Raw genomic sequence first — 16,304 nt, forward strand, 5'->3', positions numbered from 1 at the left:
CGAGTCGGTTTCAGTCATTTTGCAGGTCGGGTCAACTTTTTACAGCCCTATCCGCCGTGAACAAAATGAAACACTTTCACTGGTACTTCAGTGTTCATGGAGCCTCTAATGGAAGTATTTTATATCAATTTCTGATTGGGTTAATTTTTCTTATTTTCTTTGGGTTCGAATAATGTCCACTTTAGGTTCATCAATTAAAAACAATTTGAATTCCAATTCATGAATCGACCTTTAAAATAAAACTAAAAAGCAGAATTGGATGGATTCTAACGGTTTAATCGTTTCCCAGAAAATGAACGTGATAAGTTTTGACGCATTTGATACGCATCTGTATCATTCCTCTACATCGAAAATATCATTTTTAGTATACATAATTAAAGAGCAGAAGGAAATGTAACATAATGCATAACTTTTTCCATTAATTCAGCATAAAAAAATCCAAAAGATGATAAATATATCTGAACTAATGTCACCTATCCTAGAGAGGAGGATTAGAACCTCCAGGAAAATCAGACAGTAACAACAGTCGAGAGAAGAAAAAATAGAAATTGCTCAGCATCTTGTCTATAATCCCCAACAGGCAAGGACAAAATGTGCATGCAACATTAGTTCAAAACTACAAATTCCATCGCAGCTATCTTGAGAAAACTTTACAACTTTTTTTTTTAATTTTTTCTAATAAGAGTGGGAGGCCTAGTTAAAAACCCTTTCATAACTGTCAAGATACGGAAATGTATCTAGACGAACATTGAAAGGAAGAAAAGAGTGCCCAAAATTTATTACCAATCAAAAACAGAAAAGCAACAACCAAAAGTCAATACAAAAACAGCAACAGAGAACCTCGTACAATTCCAGAAACACTCCTAATGACTAAACACAGTACCAATCACCCGGAAAACACAAATCCAACCTCAACAAAGACCATCTAAAAATCTACTCGATACAGAATTAAACCCAGGACACGAGCAACAACCACCATCCTTAACCAATACCTGACTTAGCTAAACTGTCAACCTCCCAATTCCCACATCTCGGTATAACTTTCAAAATCACGTTCCTCTCCAGTACTATTGCAGCAATCTCCTTCACCAATGAGGCAAACAGAGGAGAACAAGAACCAGGCTCCTTGATCCACTCCACAGCTTTGTTGCAGTCGGTTTCTATGATGAGTCGCCTATTGTTGCTCCAAGCAGAATCCAGAAATAAACTGTCATGGTCGGGGGAGAAGGACGAGGGGAAGGAAGAGAAAGCGATCGAGGAGGTGAAGAAGGAATTGGGGGAAATGCAAAACAAGGGTTACGGATTGCTGAAGGATTGGGGATTATTACCTTAAGTAGTAGATTGCACATGAGGAGCACAGGTTCATTAACCCATCAGCCTTTGAAGACCCAGCAACGGTGCAGCCCATTTGAGCAGCCCAATGTTAAGATGCAGTAACAGAAATCAGTTAGAATTAGTGTCAGCTGGCTTATTAGATTCCATAGTACTATTGTATAAAAATAATGTACCTGAAAGGGAGGAGTATGCTTGAATTAATGAATGAATTTCTGAATTCTTCAATCTTTTCTGCTTCTCTTCTGCAATCTTCCTTCTTTTTCGAATTCCTTGCATTCATCACAAATTGGTATCTCAGAGCCAAAATTTTCCGGCAAATCGTTACTGGAATGCCAAAGAAAAATCAAAGTATGACTGAAACACCAGAAATTTCAGCATTACAGAAACAACTGGAGGAGTTATCAAATTTGGTCAAGCAATCTCAGGTGACACGAAAATTCCTAAATGGTGGGAGAATCAAGAAAATCGACTTTCTGCATTGGAATCCAGGATGGCCACTAATCAAGGGTATGTGGAAGAATTATTAAAGATTTTAACTGGTAGAAATGGAGAGCAGAACCAGTCTGATAATGAGCAGGTACAGTCCCCTAATGCTTCTAAAACAGAGGGAAAACAAACTGTAAAAGTCACAGTGCTTAATGATAAGACTAGGTTTACTTATAAACCGGATGAACCTGGAATTCTAAGATCCAAACCAGGGGATTTACCTAGTTTTAAGAATGATATAAACGCATGAGAAAACAGTGCAGTCAGAAATAATATAGTTACTTTGGAAATGGATAGAAGAGGCAATGGAGGTTCTTCTAATACTACAGGGTTAATGTGGCATAGACCCAAGATCGAGCTGCCTTTTTTTGAAGGAAATAATCCTAGAGGATGGATACAAAAATGCCTCGAATTTTTTTTATGTAATATTGCAGAGGAACAAAAGGTGGAGGTGGCTACAATGTTTTTAATGGGGAAGGCATAAATATGGTTCGATGGGTATATTATGCAGAAGCATCATGTGACATGGCATGAATTTGAGGCAGATCTTTGTCATAGATTCTGTGATAGGTCCTTTGCTGACATAGTTGAGGAATTATCAAAGTTAGTGCAGAAGGGATCAGTGGAGGAGTACCAGGACAAGTTTGAGGAATTACAGCCTCATATACTGTTACAGAATCCTACTCTGGGTGAGGAGTTTTTTGTCTCTCTTTTTATTAGTGGGCTAAGAGAAGATATTAAGCAAAGAGTTAAGGCTTTGGAACCAAAGACATTTTTGAAGCTTGCAGACAAGCCAAATTGTATGAGCTTTCTGTGGAATATGAGAATAAAAGAGGGAGAGCAATTTTTAGAAACCCACCCTACCCAAACCCATTACCTATTGCTAAACCTAATTTACCACTTCCACAGCAGAAAAGTTCAGCTAGTATGCCTCCAAAACAGAACCTATTGGATTACAGGAGACAGAATAATCTATGTTTTAAGTGTGGAGAGAAGTTCTCTCCAGGGCATCAATGCAAGACAAAACAATTGAATATGATGATTGAAGAAGAACCTGTTCTATCCACAAAAACTTTACCAAATCAGTCAGATCAGGAAGTCCTACAACAAGAGGAGAGCCTAGAAATTTCTATGAATGCTATCACTGGGTGTATTGGTCATAATACACTCAGAATTCAAGGCACTATTTTAGGCAGACCACTGAACATATTAATTGACAGTGGTAGCACCCACAGTTTCTTAACACCTCAGTGGGCTGATGCAGGGATTCAGGTGACTACACCATATCCTTTAGCTATTACAGTGGCTAATGGACAGCAGCTTTACAGTGCAGCCAGGTGTAACAGGGTGGAATGGCAAATGCAGGGACATTCTTTTATTCATGATTTTAGACTTCTTCAATTGGGGGGAAGTGATATGGTCCTAGGTGTTGATTGGATGAAGTTATTCAGCCCTATCTTGATGGACTTTAACAAACTGACACTCAGTTTTGTACATCAAGATGAACAGATTGTCATACATGGACAACAACCCTCAAGTTTTTTGCAACAGATTTCAGGAGCTACACTATTGAAGATGACAGTTTCAAATTCTGCTCTATTGGGATATATTGTTTTACTGACTATGGCAGAAAGTTCAAGGCCTATTCCTACAGCTATTCAACCATTATTGGAGAAGTACAGTTCTATTTTTGCTGAGCCTAAGGGTCTTCCACCTACAAGAACCCATGATCATGCTATCACCTTAAAGCCTGATTCTATGCCTGTTAATTTAAGGCCTTACAGATTCCCTCATAACCAAAAAGCTAAAGTGGAAAAACAGACTGCTACTATGTTGTCTTCTTCTATTATACAACCTAGCAAAAGTCCTTTTGCTTCTCCATGTCTTCTAATTATAAAGAAGGATGGTACATGGAGGTTCTGTGTTGATTATAGACAATTGAACAGTATGACAATTAAGGATAAATTTCCTATTCCTGTTGTTGAAGATTTATTGGATGAGCTACATGGGGCTGTCTATTTTTCAAAGATTGATCTAAGGTCTGGTTACTGGCAGATCAGAATCAAGGAGGGGGACATTTATAAAACAACATTCAGAACTCATCAGGGCCATTATGAATTTAAGGTAATGCCCTTTGGTTTAACTAATGCTCCTGCAACATTTCAAGCTTTGATGAATGAATTATTTAGTTCATTCCTTAGGAAGTTTGTTTTGGTGTTTTTTGATGATATATTAGTTCACAGCAGCTCTATAACAGATCATGTTCTGCATTTAAAATTGGTTTTGGATATTTTGCAAAGTAATCAGTTATTTGCAAAGATGTCTAAGTGTTTCTTTGGCCAGACCCAAGTAGAATACTTGGGACATATTATTTCAGCTGCTGGGGTTGCTACTGATCCTAGTAAGGTCGAAGCAATGAGAAATTGGCCCTTGCCTAAATCCTTAAAATCATTGAGAGGATTTTTGGGATTGACAGGCTATTATAGAAGATTTATCAGAGATTATGCTGCTATTAGTAAACCTTTGACTCAGTTGCTAAAGAAGGACTGTTTTAAGTGGAACAGTGCAACTTTGACTGCTTTTGAAGAGCTTAAGAAAACTATGTGTCTTGCACCTGTTCTAACCCTACCAGACTTTACTAAAAGTTTTTATTTGGAAACTGATGCCAGCTCTGGAGGCATAGGGGCTTTTTTATCTCAAGATGGCAGACCTATAGCATTTTTAAGTAAAGCTCTCAGTCCAAGACATGCTGCTCTATCTATTTATGAGAGGGAATACCTTGCTATTTTATTAGCAGTTTCCAAATGGAGACACTATTTGGAAAGCAAGCCTTTTATCATCAAAACTGATCATGAACCTCTAAAATACTTATTGGAGCAGAAACTAACTATTGTTATTCAGAAAAAAGGGCTGACAAAGTTATTAGGATTGGATTATTCTATCCAATACAGAAAAGGTAAATCAAATGTTGTGGCTGATGCCTTATCCAGACAATGGGAAGATCAGGGTCAGTGTCTTGCTATGAGAACTACCCTAATCATTCCTACTTGGGTTCAAGATGTGGAGGACAGTTACAAAGAGGATTTATTGGCTACTGAGTGGATTTCCATTCTAACTGTGAATCCTATTGCTGATCCTAAGTGGAAGTTTTCCAAAGGAATTCTCAGATTTCAAGACAGGGTTTATATTGGTACTAATGGTTCTCTTAGATTACAGATTCTTCAAACTCTACATGACTCACCTCATGGAGGTCATTCAGGAGTTCAGGCCACTTATCAAAGAATTAGAAGTTATTTTTACTGGCCTAAGCTTCAGGATATGGTGGCTAATTATGTTAGAGCTTGTACAGTATGCCAGCAAACTAAAGTGGAGCATGTTGCTAAACCTGGTCTACTTCAACCATTACCTATTCCTCAACAGGCTTGGGAGGTAATCACTATGGATTTTATAGAGGGCTTACATACTTCTTTGAAGAAAAATTGTATCTTGGTGGTGGTTGACAAGTTCACCAAGTACAATCATTTTTTGGCTCTATCACATCCTTATACGGCTACTGAGGTTGCTAAGATGTATTTAGACAATATTTATAAGCTTCATGACCAGCCTAAAGTGGCCATTTCAGACAGGGATAAACCTTTCACTAGTCTCTTTTGGAGAGAACTAATGAAGCAGCTGGGTACTAAGACCCTATTCAGTACTGCTTATCACCCAGAGACTGATGGACAAACTGAAAGGATGAATCAGTGTCTTGAACAATATTTAAGGGGTCTGTGTTTTTTTCAACCAAAGCAGTGGGCTAAATGGTTATCACAGCAAGTGGTGGTATAATACCACCTATCATACAGCCCTAAAATTAACACCATTTCAAGTCTTATATGGCTACCCACCCCCTACAATGATGTGGCAAACAGATTCATCAGTGCAATCTGTTAGTGACCTAATGCAGACTAGAGAGGATATTCGAAGGCTAGTCAAGTTACAATTAGAAAATGCAGCTAATAGAATGAAACAAAAAGCTGATAAGAAGAGATCTGAGAGAACTTTTACAGTGGGAGAAGCAGTGTACCTGAAATTACAGCCCTATCGCCAAACATCATTGGCCCTGCGCAAAAACCTAAAGTTAGCAACACGATTCTATGGCCCTTATAAAATTACAGAAAAGATTGGTGAGGTTGCTTACCGTTTGGAATTACCAGAGACATCCAAATTACATCCGGTTTTCCACGTGAGCCTTTTGAAGAAGCATATTGGCGAATCAACAACTTTTTCTACAAAACCTCCTGAAATGAATGAGGAAGGTCAGATTAGAATTGAGCATTCTCAGATCAGGGGAAGAAGGATAGTCAACAGGAACCAAAAACCTGTGACTCAACTGTTGGTGCGATGGACGAACCCGGACGAATCCTGTGATACTTGGGAGGACTATACCGTTCTTCGGGGACAGTTTCCCAACTTTGATCCTTGGGGACAAGGATCTGCTCCAACGCCGGGTATTGTCTTGGTCGGGGGAGAAGGACGAGGGGAAGGAAGAGAAAGCGATCGAGGAGGTGAAGAAGGAATTGGGGGAAATGCAAAACAAGGGTTAGGGATTGCTGAAGGATTGGGGATTATTACCTGAAGTAGTAGATTGCACGTGAGGAGCACAGGTTCATTAACCCATCAGCCTTTGAAGACCCAGCAACGGTGTAGCCTATTTGAGCAGCCCAATGTTAAGATGCAGTAACAGAAATCAGTTAGAATTAGTGCCAGCTGGCTTATTAGATTCCATAGTACTATTGTATAAAAATAATGTACCTGAAAGGGAGGAGTATGCTTGAATTAATGAATGAATTTCTGAATTCTTTAATCTTTTCTGCTTCTCTTCTGCAATCTTCCTTCTTTTTCGAATTCCTTCCTTGCACTCATCACATAAACTTAGACCAACCTTCACCGCCATAAGCTCTGCCAAGATAGGAGGCCCAAAACCAATGCTCTCCGAAAATGACCCTAAAACCTTTCGAGCTGAATCTCTAAGCATTCCACCAATACCCCCTTTTCTCCATTGATTATCCATTGCCCCGTCTACATTAACCTTAAAAAAAAAACCAGAGGGAGGAGGGCACCATGATGAAGCAACAGAATGACCTCTTGGGACACTTGGACAATGATCTGCCAGAGACGGATCCCCACAAGACAGTCAACTGGGATCATAAGCTTAGGATGTTTTGTAGTAAACCATGAAGCTACTCTATATCTAGCTAAAACGAACAGTTGAGCACAATCCAACTTCTTTTTCTCAAAGACAATCTCATACCTAAATACTCCATATCGACCACAAAACCGCACTTGGAATAAAGGCCCAAATACTTGATTTCGAAACTAAATTCCCCCACACATCAATAAGATTAACCGGACCTTCTGACAACACGAACATCACATTCCATAACCTTAGAAACTTCATCCAAAGATCCCACGCCACTCCACATGAAACAAATAAATGATCCACCGACTTGGGAGCCAATCCGCACAACAGACACAGAGAATCATCAAGCACGACCCAGCGCTTTAAGAGTTCCACATTAACAGCAACTTTTGATGAGCTGCTTGCCAAACAAAAGCTTCAACGCGAGGAGGGGCAACACCAAGCCATACTTTTTTGAACCGTAGAAAATCATTTTCATTTGCTGCATACATAAGCTTCATACAAAAGCGATCCCTCCCCATTTCCTGACCACACACAAGCATCATCCTTGGAAGCTTCAATGGGCAATTCGCGCAACAGCGCCATCATGTCCATCCACTGTTCCAACTCCAATCCACTAAATTCCTCCTCATTGGAACATCCCACCACCATCCCAAGGGGGATTGTTTTCTAAAGGCTTCGATTTTACCATCTTTATTCAATGACAAAGCAAAAAGGCACGGAAAACTCTCCTTCATAACAAACCGCCAATCTGGTGAAAAGTTGACTTGGCAAGCATAGCCAGCCACAATGTGCCCAGCAAACCTTTTCTTTTTGTTAAGCTGAAATCTTTCCCGGGTGTTGTAAATAAGAATTTGATTATCCAAACTTTGTGCGGCAAGCCAATTAGTGTTGGGGTGAAGTAAAATAGATGGCATGGAGTGCATGTGAGGCTCACTAACATACTTTATAACAACAGGAATTCCAAATTCCCACACTCGAAGTGACTTGTCATCGCTTGAAGTAACAAATCTCCTATTGTTATTGACAAATGTAATGGTATTCACATCCCCTAAATGCTGATCATACTCTTGTGTAATTTGTCCAGTATCAATATCCCACTGATCAATCTTTTTATCATTCATTCCAGCTAACAGAATATTCTGCTTATCTTCATCAGGGTTAAGCTTAACTACATAAGGAATCTTCCCAGTTGAGAAAGTTGAAATAACCTGTCCGGGTTCAGCATCCCAATACTTGATGTTCTTATCATATCCAGCAGTCAAGAATTTAGTGCCATCGTTACAAAATGAAATATCTCTCACTACCTTTGAATGACCCATATATGTCCTCATACACTTGCCTGAATTAAACACATCCCAGATCTTCACTTTAGTATCCATCCCAGCAGAGAATTAAATGCCCATAGTTGGGGAAGAACCTAATAGCTGGGACACCCTTAGTGCGGCCACTCCAAGTATGTACCAATCTCTTTGGTATATAACAATGATCATTTGTTACTTTTGCATTTTTGGGAGGAGCAGTCCAAGACCTTCCTTGGTAGTCTCTCTCCTCTTTTCCATGAAAAGTAGTCTCATCCACCACGTGCTCACCTTTCTCAACTGGATGGCCTTTCTATTTTCTCTTCTTTGCATAATCCTCAGCATACTTCTTTTGCTCCTCGGTCAACTCTGTTTGCAGCCCCTCTTTTTTACCTGCCCAAGGGCTCTTTTTGTTCTTCACCAACCACACATCACTAGCTGGATTATCAATCTCTGTTGGATCAACCTCATTCTCACCACCCATAATCTCCATCTCAAAGATCTTTTTCTCAATCCTTCGCTTCTTTAGCTCATGTTGTGGGATGTTATAGACTGAAATGGCATCATTCTTTTGCAAAGCATCCAAATCACCAATATAGTTGTTTCCTGAAGGGTTGGCAGCATAACCATATTTGTGGAAGGTGTTATATTTCTCATCACCAGCTTGTGGTTGCGCATGCCCTGGGCAATGCCATCTTTGGCATATGGATGAGCTGGACCATAAATAGCAGCCCAAAGTTGTTCATAGGTTGGATTGAAGGCAACAACATGTTGGGTTGGATCAATGGGCTGCGAATGGGCTTGGTGTGCTTTTGCAGCAGTTAGGGCCAGCATTGTGTCATCAACCTTAGGTGCAGCAGATTTGGAGGGGATGAGTCGTAGGGGTGAAGAGTCTGGAGATGAAGTAGATGGCAGGTGACTTTGGTCTTCACCATCAATATTATCTGCATACGTTTGGAGGAGATCCATGGGCTTCCTGAAAGCCTAATTCATATAAACAGAGTTGTTATTTAAGGAATTTTCCAATCATTTATATTTAGATTATCGAAAAGGCACAACTAGAGAGTTATGTATACCGTACTTTATTTGAAAACAACTTGAGGATAGGATCAATACCATACAGTTTCTTTTAGAGGAAGAAATAACAATACGACAGACAATAATCCTTGGAGTATTAGTTAACAAAGGGTATTAGGAGACAAGAAAGGGAGAAACATATTACTAGCTAAAATGTAAAGATGGTTTTTTAAAGCTTTCTTCAAAAGATATAGAGATGCTTAAAAAATTTCTTCTTAGACAAGAATAAAATTCAACCAAAAAGAGAAGATTTAAAATTAAAATAGGCATCGCTTGTAGATGAGATAAGAACAGAAACAGGAAGAAAAATAGAAAACATAACTGCCGACAATGAAGAGATATTATGAATAAGGAATAGACTAAAAGCTCCTAAGGATGGCTTTGGTTTTAAGTGTTTTAAGAAATAGCGGGAAATGCTAGATTTAAAAGAGAGCGCGTGTATGCTCTCTGAACGTAAAGTGAGCCAGTACCAAAATACCTACAATATAAGGAAACAAAAACCCGTTTACATAATTTTATCCTCCAATGAGAGAGAGACAAACAAACAACACAGAGACTAAAAACAAGAATCACACACAAATAAATCACTTGAAAAGCAACTAAGAGGAACGATATCTTTTTAAAAAAAAAATCATCAGTAACCCCAACAACAGGAAGGTATTATATCACCAGGGTGTCAGCTGTCAGGTGCCGTTTAAGCACCGAGATTCTTTCTCCCGACCCTGCACAAAATCCCGGGTCAAAACAACACCAGATTCTTAGAGAATACAATATTTTCCCTTTGTTGGGATTCCGACCAACTGGGAAATTGAGAGATCTCGAGATTAGCAAAGTAGGTAAACAGGCAGCTATCAAACAAGAGATATCAATACTGGATTTTTAAGTAAAGAAATCAATAAACAAAATACATACGCATAATTAAAACAAAAAAGGAATTTAAGGGGGAGTTTAGAATAAAAATGCATCAATGGAAGTACTATCCTTTATTTGAAGAACTAGCAAAGAGCGGACGCGGGGGCAGAGATACTATACAAGTAGAAATCTTCAATTTAAGTTTAGGGTTTCAAAAATTACCTTATCTAATTTCCTGGGTTGTCGGAGACTTCAAGGAAAGAAAAGGGTTGGAGGGAGAATAAGAAGAGGGGAGGGCTTCGACAGATTGGTGGTGCGACGCTTGGACAGGCGGCGGGAGATTTGGGAAGAGAGACAAAGAAAGTCGGTAATTTTCAAACGAAAATTTGATATATTATATATGTATATATGGAAATTATTGAAGTACTATTCAGCAAGGTTAAACTTCATAGTTGGTCACTTTTGCTTCAGTTTATAAACGTATATTCGATTTAAAAAATATAAATTTTGGTCACTTATATTATCGTTTTATTAAGATTTGAACGATTTGGTCACTGATCGTTATTTTGATGATATGACATGTTAGTAAAAAGGTTTAATTTTAATTTAACCCTTAAACTTTGGATAAATTACTAATCATGGATCTTTTTATAAATCCAAAATAATTTAATGATAAAATATCAACTTACACTTTTTTTCCTCATGTTTTCTTCCCTAACCTTATCTTCTACGCCGCTTCCCCTGTTTCATCTGGGTTTTGTTTTTCTGTTTGTGAATTGTTATTACTCGAGCGACCGATATCGATAGAAAAATGAAGAGTCGAAATAATGTAGCTACATATCATATTAACAGTTGCAAGATACTAACCGAGAAGAAAGACATCTGTCTCACTTGAAGAATGGATATCAATCCAAAAATCATATTTGAGAAAACCAAATCTAGACAACTTTCCTGGTAGGAGAAACTCTCTAACCAGTATTTTGGAGCATTGGGATGAATACGAGAAAGACGAGCAACGGAACTCTTTTCACCAGTTGCAACTATGCTTACAATGGAGTAGCTTCGAGTGCACAAACCATTATCCATAAGCCATTTGTGGCATCTGTACCTAGGCCTAATCCTCTTCTCTAAGTGGAAACATAGAAATGTAGGGAATATGTCTAGGTAGTCCAAAGAAACACCCATTTCATAGCGAAGGAAATTCACCTTCCGCTCTATAGTTTTGGGACTCTAGTTTAGAACTTTCGATGTCGTTTGCACTATCGTACATAGTTTCGAGAATGTAATCCCCTTTCTTGCAACTCGGTGCTAGTAAGAATTCTCTCCAAACCCAATTCTATGCAAGAAATCAATCATTGTATGGACGGGTTCTTGAAAACTGGACTCTCTCGAAAGGATCTCGGAAATCCTTACTAAGGTCTTCGTCGAGATCGCCGAGGATACAATCAGGAAGCAACCGGTGATTTCGTCATTAATCCAATAAAAAAACCACTCATGTAGATTCAAAGCTCTCATCACATTAGGTAAATCAGTCATCTTATTTCTCCCGAATACATAAGGGTATTCTTTAGCAATGGTATCCCTTTTCTTAGCACTCAATCCAAAATGTTTCAATATTCTCATAACCCAAACAGAAAAACAAAACCCAGACGAAGCAGCGAAAGCGACAGAGAAGATAGGGTCGGGGAAAAAAACAAGTGAAAGAAGGGGTAAATTGATTATCCTAAATTATTTTGGATTTACAAACACCCATTATTAGTAATTTATCTAAATTTTAAGGGTTAAAATAAAAATTAATTTTTCACTAATATGCCACGTCATCAAATTCTCGGAAGTTGACGTATTAAATTTAATAAAACAATAACGTAATTAACCAAATATTAATAAAACGATAACGTAAGTGACCAAAACTTATATTTTTGAATCGAGTGTCCATACGTTTATAAAATTAAAACAAAAGTGGTCAACTCTATAATTTATCCAAGTTTTAATTATAATTTATGGTGCACATTACGTTCTCTCTCGGTGCAAAGTGAAGGATCTAAAATTTTAAAAATAAGTGTATAAAATAAATATTATAATATTTATTAATTAAAAAATTACATAATCTAAAATCCAAAATAACAATTCATTCTAAAACCCTAAAAAAATTACTAATAATAAAATAATTACAAATATTCTCGACTAACTTTCATTCCTTAAAATAGTTTCATAATTTCCTCATTATCAATTTAGAGAAAAAGATCTATTTCTATATAAGTGACTAAATAACCATTTAGAAATTGATCACTTATATTATTTCGCAACCTATTCTTCATGATGTTCATTTTAGAAATGCTCTTTCCACACTTACGGTTGCTATGGGGGAGAATCAACACCAATTTTATAAGTAAATAGACTTTTTGGTATACTTAATGCTTCTTTATCTCGACTAACTTTATAGAAAGTTCACCACCATCTTTCAGTAACGAAAATCTATCATCCCTCCACATATCAACAATATAATCATCAAGTCGATCATCAAGGCCTAGTCTATCAACACTTGCAAATTCATCAGGATATAATTAAGCAATTCTAAGTATCTTTTGTTTGTCAAAAGAAGAAAATTTATCAAGTGGGCTCAAAGAACCATACAACAATAACTATATACTAACCTCATCAAATCGATTGTTTTACTCTTGAAGTTGAAGATTAATAACTCTAAAAAACACTTCAAATTCGAAAATGATGAATATTAATAGTATCCAACGACAAGGTTTCTTTATTCCTGGAGGAGTATACATAGTATAAATATAAAAAATATCAATTTCATTCTTGTTACAAAATGAAGTGGTTGTATCAAAAAAAAAAAAGAAAAAAGAATCACGCTAGTTTTCCCTCATGTTTTGCAATCTTTTTTTAGTTAAAGTGACAAGAGACATAGCATTGACAAAATATTGATTTTTTTCTTTGTAAACCTAGGTTTAATCCATTTTCATCAAGTGAATAATGAAAATAAAATCAAATGACTCTATTGCAAAACTCACATTATTGACTTTTCGAGCATCATTACCAATCAAATCAAAACCTCATGTATTGTAGAATTCAAATTAGTCACATTCAAAATCAACTTATAATGAGATCCCTAACGTGTATCACTGGCCTACCTAAACTAAGTTCTTGGTTTAAACCTTTTTCGATCACAATTTCACCATCTTCAAAGGCTTTTGCAATTTTTTTAGTTTGTTTTCTTTTTTAAAAAAAATACTCGCAAGATGATCCAACAACATTCAACAAGTCTTAAACTATACCAAAAAACCAATAATAATCTTTAATTTTTATTTTTAGAAACAACAACAAAGTTAATTGAAGTCAGAAAGCAAAACAATGTATATAATATGCAAATTGTGTTTCTCTCATGATTAGAGTTTTGGGACCATTAAGTTCACCCTTCATATTGTTAGCTGCATCATACCCTTGCCTATGAATTCTTGAAAAACTCAAAAATACTCATTAAGTAAAGAAAATATAGCTTCTTTAAGAGATAAAGTTGTGGTATCTCCAACATGTACAATTCCAAGAAATTGTTCCTTTATCATTCCTTTTTCATCAACATAATGTACACATAAAGTCAGTTGTCCTTTTTGAGACACATCACTAGACTCATCTATTAGAATTTCATAATTATCCTTACCAAGATCTTTCATAATTGTCTTGGTAGTGTTTTTTTTTTTTTTGCACAACAATTGATAAGCTCTTTCTAAATTGAAGGTGCAATTATTTGATATTTTAGGTGTATTTTTTTTAAAATAATCTTAAAAGAGGTGGGAAAGGCCTGTTAAGGAGAAAATTAAGCATGCTATTATGGGTTTGGAAAAATTTTGAGGCGTCAAGCGCTATTGACAATGATGAAGCAGTGGTTGGATAGGGTCCTTTTAGAAAGCCTAGGAATGCCTCACTTGGGTTGGCCAATCTATTACATGAGATGAAAAATGAAGAAGAACCTATTAAATAAGGGAAAGAAGATTGATGATTGCCGTGCTATTTCTGTAGGTGGTTTGCCTCTTTCACAATTGATTGTCTGCTTTTGGAACATTTAGAGGGTTTAATAACCCTCTAAAGCAAGTGCGTGTATTACAGAGGGCTTCTAAGAATCATGTGGACGTGATGTGTTTGTTGGAGATAAGAGTGAAGAAGATTAGTTCTGCTACTATTGTGGGCACTAAATTATATGACTGGAAGTACAGTTTCAACTATTCTCATGCTGTGAATTGAAGGATTTGGATCATTTAGAGAAAGGGTTTGAATTTTAATGTTTGTCAATTAGCTGATCAGGTTGTTTCTATTAGGCATTCATTTGTTGGATAATCTTTGATCATCACTGTTGTCTGTGCCAGTAATGATAGGCCTAATAAAATGCATTTGTGGGATCAGTTGAATTCTTTGGAGAGTATGGTTGGCGCTCTCCCTTGGCTTGTGGGAGGTGACTTCAACGTTATCCTTGGTCCAGTTAGAGCTCTAATTTTGATTTGCTTGAGGATGCTGTTAGTTCTAACATGAGGGAATTCCAGAATTGTATGAATGAGCTGGGCTCTTGACCACCCTTTCTTTGGTCTTAAGTTTTCTTGGTCCAACAAGCAAACATAGCCTGTAAATGAACTGAACGTTCAGCGAACCGTTCATGAACCATGCGGAGGGAAGTTCGTTTATGTGTGTTTATTTATTAAATGAACGAACATGAACAAGATTTTGTGTTCGTTTAATTAAATGAACGAACATGAACATATGTCTCGTTCGTTCATTTACGTTCGTGAACGTTTGGTTATGTTCGTTCGATTATGTTCGTTTATGTTCGTTCGGTTATGTTCGTTTATGTTCATTCATTTATGTTTAACCAATCTTCTTCAATCAATTTTGGTGACCAGTTTGTAAGTATCTTAAAAATATTAATTAATCTGATATTCTGATGACCAACTCCATAATTAACCCAATTTTATTTGGAAAACCCAATAATATTAACATGATTTAGTTCTTTTTGAATGATCCATAAGCTGGATACCCAACACCGTCAACATCCACTACGCTGAAACCCAATGTGACTGCGCCACCAGCTGGTTATCCGATGAGCAAAGAAGAGTCCCAGAAACCGATTGCTTTTGAAACCAAGTCCAAAGGTGATGGATTCCGGAAGGGATGTTAAGTATTAAACACCGTTTCTTCTACTCAAATAATCTTCTTTTCTTTCATTTATAATGGAGTATTCGAATTTACAAATAAATAGTGATCAACAAGCAACTCAAGTCAGCTTACTTTGAACTCAAGAATCCAATAATGGTGAGGCCTTATTCCATAGGTTGAGAAGTTCTTTAACGCGTTTCATCAAACAAATTTTGTGTTCCATCTGGATATGGAAGTTTAGCCAGCCGAGAAAGAATGGTTTTTGATGTATGAGTTGGTGTGAACAATAACCTACTTCTCTCATCTCCCAATTTTCAACTTCTACATAGCATGAAGCTAAGGACATGTTTGTTTGATCCCAAGGATTAAGGTCGGCAATCACATGAAACACAATATGTGTTCATCTCGACTGTTGTTGAAGGAGAGAGGAAGAAAGAAAGTGGAGGAACTTTATGCAATCCCACATCAATAGCAAACAAGTAGCTCGGGGTTGGTAACTTATATAAAAGAAGATGGGGGAGAATAGGTTTAGCATCTTTGTGTTTGGGGCAATGTCGAGCTTGAATCGAGCTCAGAATCGATATTGAATCGAGCTCTTAATTTTTTTTTGAGTTCGAGCCTTTTCGAGTTCAAGTCGAGTTTCAATATTATATTTTGAGTTCAAGTAGAGCTTGATAATTTTAAGCTCGCGAGTTTTCGAGTCGAGTTGACTTTGAAAGTTTTCGATTTCGAGTTCGAGTCGAGCTCAACAATACGCAAGCTCGACTCAGCTCGTTTACACCCCTAGGTAGGGTCTCCAAAATTTATGCCGTTTATGTTCGTGTTCATTTATGTTCGTTTATTTATTAAATGAACGAACATGAACAAGTTATATTCCTTAATAAACGAACATGAACAATTTTTTTTTGTTCGTT

At 37.1% G+C, this 16,304-nt stretch overlaps 1 pseudogene; it reads right to left on the bottom strand.

Annotated features, from left to right (window-relative positions):
* Positions 1-774: 774 nt before the first annotated feature.
* LOC120159000 lies at positions 775-10,587 on the bottom strand (annotated as a pseudogene).
* Positions 10,588-16,304: the final 5,717 nt, after the last annotated feature.

This window comes from Hibiscus syriacus, unplaced genomic scaffold, assembly GCF_006381635.1.
Source record: "Hibiscus syriacus cultivar Baekdansim isolate YM2019G1 unplaced genomic scaffold, ASM638163v2 tig00111338_pilon, whole genome shotgun sequence".
NCBI classification, from domain to species: domain Eukaryota; kingdom Viridiplantae; phylum Streptophyta; class Magnoliopsida; order Malvales; family Malvaceae; genus Hibiscus; species Hibiscus syriacus.